At 44.1% G+C, this 5,203-nt stretch overlaps 1 pseudogene; it reads right to left on the bottom strand.

The window, feature by feature from the left end:
• Positions 1 to 485: 485 nt before the first annotated feature.
• Positions 486 to 1,583, bottom strand: LOC145510310 (olfactory receptor 7A10-like; annotated as a pseudogene).
• Between the last annotated feature and the right edge of the window lie 3,620 nt (positions 1,584 to 5,203).

Raw genomic sequence — 5,203 nt, 5'->3', positions numbered from 1 at the left:
CTGTTATGTTAAGGTCTATATTATCAGGAGCACTAGTTAGTTCAGGCCAGTGATATAAAAAGGAATGATGGACCCAGAAGTGAAAAATTGTAGTCTTGGGTTTTTCCTTTCCCACAATGTTATAAAAATGAACTCTGTAGTTTAGTTTCTTTCTGATGAAGTGGTAACTCATCATTATTCTTTTAGTAAAACTAGATGCATCACCTGGGATGGTATTTGTAATTTTAGAAGAAATTGTTCTTAATAAATCCAGCAGTTTCATGAGATAAATGAGAATTTCAAACTTTTTGATATCAAAGCTTGGGGATGAAGTAGGAAAAAGAGGAAGAAAGAACAAGAAGGAAAGAAAAATGGTTGGATATCTGACAGAGAAGAGTAATTAAGTGAGTAGTTAAATTGTGTAGAGTAGTTGAAAAAAAATGAGAATTCCAGAAAATAAATAACAGGGCAACTTGTACTTCCAAAGTCTGATTAAAAAGTCACAACTACTGACTCTGAGACTTTGAGATCTGCAATCTTGGGCACTTCTCCAAATCCAGAATAATTGGCCTTTTTAGACTTGCCATCACAAGGAATCTTTTCAGAGCCCCCTTTATGTCTTTGTTTCTCAGACTGTAGATAAAGGGGTTCAGCATGGGTGTGACCACAGAGTACATCACCGAGGCTGTTGCACTTGAGTGTGAGCTGTGGGTAGCAGCAGAGCTAAGATATACTCCTAGGCTCGTACAAAAGAATAAGGAGACAACTGAGAGGTGAGATGCACAGGTAGAAAATGCTTTATACTTCCCCTGAGCTGATGAGATTCTACATATACAGGAAACTATCTTTGAGTAAGAATAAAGGATACCAGCCAGGGGACCACCACCCAGAAGCACAACTGCAAGATACATTACCATATTATTAAGAAAGGTGGCAGAACAGGCAAGTTGGGTTATCTGACTGAGGTCACAAAAAAAGTCAGGGATTTCCACGACAGTACAAAAAGAAAGCTGTAACAAAATTAAACTTTGTAACAAGGAATTCAGGACACTGATGGTCCAGGACACCAGAACCAGCAGAAAGCAGAGCCGAGGGTTCATAATGACCATGTAGTGCAGGGGGTGACAGATGGCCACAAAGCGGTCATAGGCCATCACTGTGAGGAGGAAGATGTCCAATACTGCAGAGAGTAGGAAAAAATAATTTTGTGTGATGCAGCCTTCATAGGTGATAACTTGGCTCTGTGTTTGGATGTTCCACAACATCTTTGGGATGGTGGTAGAGATGAAACAGATGTCTACAAAGGACAGGTTGGAGAGGAAGTAGTACATGGGGGTGTGGAGATGGGGGTCTGAGCTGACAGCCAGGATGATGAGCAGGTTTCCAAACACAGTGATCAAGTACATGGAGAGGAAAAGTCCAAATATGAGGGGCTGCAGTTCTGGTTCCTCTGAGATTCCCAGAAGAAGAAATTCTGAAATTTCTGTATCATTCCCCAATTCCATGTAGTAGAGGTGACCACCTGGAAACAAAAAAACAAACGACATGATGAGTTTTACCTGAAATTGGCATTAGAACAAGGTTGAAACTCTACAATTTTGCATTCAAAAATTAAAATTCATAATTTTTGTATGAAAATTTCTCCTTCAAGAGATCCCCTGTGCCATCTCTGAGTACCAACTCCTGGCCCATATCCAGCCTCTTCGCCAAATTGTCATGTTTTGGGGACTTTAGATGAGAAATTCTGACATGTTTTTGGGGAATATAAATTGAGATTAGGGATCTCTTCAAGAAAATTAGAGATGCCAAGGAAACTTTTCATGCAAAGATGGGCACAATAAAGGACAGAAATGGTATGGACCTAACAGAAGCAGAAGATATTAAGAAGAGGTGGCAAGAACACACAGAACTATACAAAAAAGATTTTCATGACTCAGATAACCACAATGGTGTGATCACTCACTTAGAGCCCGTCATCCTGGAATGTGAAGTCAAGTGGGCCTTAGGAATCATCACTATGAACAAAGCTAGTGGAGGTGATGGAATTCCAGTTGAGCTATTTCACATCCTAAAAGATGATGCTGTGAAAGTGCTGTACTCAATATGCCAGCAAATTTGGAAAACTCAGCAGTGGCCATGGGACTGGAAAATGTCAGTTTTCATTCCAATCCCAAAGAAAGGCAATGCCAAAGAATGCTCAAACTACTGCACAATTGCACTCATCTCACATGCTAGCAAAATAATGCTCAAAATTCTCCAAGCCAGGCTTCAACAGTACATGAACCATGAACTTCCAAATGCTCAAGCTGGATTTGGAAGAGCCAGAGGAGCCAGAGATCAAATTGCCAACATCCACTGGATCATCAAAAAAGCAAGAGAGTTCCAGAAAAACATCTACTTCTGCTTTATCAACTACACCAAAGCCTTTGATTGTGTGGATCACAACAAACTGTGGACAATTCTTCAAGAGATGAGGATACCAGATGACCTTACCTGCCTCCTGAGAAACCTGTATGCAGGTCAGGAAGAAACAGTTAGAACTGGACATGGAACAACAGATTGGTTCCAAAACGGGAAAGGAGTATATCAAGGCTGTATATTGTCACGCTGCTTGTTTAACTTGTATGCAGAGTACATCATGAGAAATGCTGGTTCGGATGAAGCACGAGCTGGAATCAAGATTGCCAGGAGAAATATCAATAATCTCAGAAATGCAGATGACACCACCCTTATGGCAGAAATTGAAGAAGAACTAAAGAGCCTTTTGATGAAAGTGAAAGAGGACAGTGAAAAAGTTGACTTAAAACTAAGATCATGGCATCCAGTCCCATCACTTCATGCCAAATAGATGGGGAAACTATGGAAACAGTGACAGACTTTTTTTGGGGGGGCTCCAAAATCACTGCAGATGGTGACTTAACCATGAAATTAGAAGATGCTTACTCCTTGGAAGAAAAACTATAACCAAACTAGACAGCTTATTAAAAAGCAGAGACATGATGGAGGGGGCTAAGATGGCGGAGGAATAGGACGGGGAGACCACTCTCTCCTCCACAAACTTATTGAAAGAACATCTGAACGCTGAGCAGACTTCACAAAACTACTGAACGCTGGCAGAGGACGTCCAGAGGCATCCAGAAAGACAGCGCATTATCTTCGAAAGCAGGTAGGAGAAATTATAAAAGATAAAAAGAGAGACAAAAGAGTTAGGGATGGAGACCCGTCCCGGGGAGGGAGTTGAAAAAGAGGAGGAATTTCCAAGCACCAGGAAACCCTCTCACCGGCGGGTTTGGGGGAAGATTTCGAATCGCAGAAGGCAACAAAACTGGGAGAAAAAATAAATAAAACCCACAGATTACGTGCCTAAAGGCAACTCCCAGCAAAGAACCCCAGACGCTCGCATCCGCCACCAGCAAGTGGGGGCTGAACAGAGAGGAGCGGGCGGCACTGCTTAGGGTAAGGACCGGGCCCAAACGCCCTGAGGGCAATCTGAGGGAGCTAACGTGAGATAGTAACCTAAACTGTGGGACAGCCAGAGAGAGAGAACTATCCTGTGAAAAGCCCAAATCTAAGGCACTGCGGGCCCGCTCACAGAACAAAGGACTGAGCAATACCAGAGGAGAGCTAGCCGGCTGCGGACCGCCCCATCCCCCGCCGGATACAGCAGGCAGGCGGGGCCAGCCAGAGCCGGAAAGGGGTAAACTCGGCCCCAGAGAGGGCACCCCCTACCAAACTGCAAACAGGCTCCCAGATTCTAAGCAAAGACTACCTGAGATCCCGGAGGGTCGACAGCCGCCGGGAGGGTCGCAGCCAGAGACCAGCTCCCCAGAACCAACACAAAGCACACCGGAGCCGGGCGCGCCCGTAAACCGAGGCGGGGACCAGGGAGGTGATAAGCCACACCGCCCCAACAGGGGAGAGTGCGCTCGACAAACTCCTGGCCGCCTGGGCTGCTCCGACCAGGAACGGCTCAAACCACAGGCGCAACCGAGTCTGCGCCTTTGTGGAGTTCCCGGGAACCTGAACCTGAGCGGCTTAGACCTGGGAAGTGCATGCATCTCAGGGCCCACTCCCCAGCCGAGAAACCTGAAGCCTGACCAGGGTAGACGGGGAAAGCACACACGCCGCCGTGAGTGGGGGCGAACCCAGTGCAGCTGAGACACTGCGAGCTCTCCACACACACGCCAGTGATATTGGTTTGCAGTGTTCCTCCCTCTCCACAGCACTGAACAAGCAAACCTAAAGAGACCGCCTCCGCCCCTTTGTGGCAAGGCGGAAATTAGATACTGAAGAGACCTCCAAACAGAAGCCAAATAAACAGAGGGAAACGCGTTGGAAGTGACAGGCCAACAGATTCAAATCCCTGTAGTTAACACCGACTGCATTGAAAGGGGCCTATAGATCTTGAAAAATATAAGCAGGAACAAGAATCTGTCTGAAACTGAACAGACACCACACTGCTCACAACAGCCCCAGAGAAAGTCCGGGATATATATTTTTACTATTATCATTTTTTTTTTTTAATTTTAATTAAAAAGTTTTTTTCTTTCTTTTTTATTTAAGTCCTCTATTACACCTTTAATTTTCATATTCATAACCCACTATTCCCTTGCAAAAAAAACACCTATTTTTAAAGCAAACTGCATACATATGTCTTATACCTTTTGTGTTTTCTTTTTTTTTACTGTTTTTTTCCTGTTTTACTTTTTTTACTGTTTCTTTTTTTACTGCTTTACTGTTTTTTTCTTTTTACACTGTTTTCTTTTTTTATATTGTATGTTTTATAAGAGTCTAACCTCTACTCTAGATTTTTAATCTTTGTTTTATATATTTGATATCAATTTTGTACATTTAAGAACCCAATCTTTAGTACCCATTTTTACTCAGGAGTGTGATTACTGGCTTGATTACTCTCTCCCCCTATTGATGCTCTTTCTTCTCCCCCAGGGAACCTGTACCTCCCACCCTCCTCCTTCTCTTCTCAACCCAATTCTGTGAATCTCTGAGGGTGTTCTGGGTACTGGAGAACACTTCGGGAACAGAATACTGCCCAGATCTCTCTCTCCCCTCTTGATTCCTCCCTTTCTACTCATGCTCACCTCTATTACCTTCCTTCCCCATCTCTATGTATCTCTGTGAACCGCTCTGAGGATTCCAGACTGTGGAGAGCACAGAGGGAAGTGCTTACTGGCTAGACTGCTCTCTCCACGTCTGAGTCCCCCTC

The sequence above is a fragment of the Giraffa tippelskirchi genome, chromosome 6, assembly GCF_054371585.1.
Source record: "Giraffa tippelskirchi isolate mGirTip1 chromosome 6, T2T-mGirTip1v1.2.pri, whole genome shotgun sequence".
Classification (NCBI taxonomy): domain Eukaryota; kingdom Metazoa; phylum Chordata; class Mammalia; order Artiodactyla; family Giraffidae; genus Giraffa; species Giraffa tippelskirchi.
The sequence above is the reverse complement of the archived record's forward strand: the minus strand, read 5'-3'. Positions and strand labels throughout refer to the sequence as shown.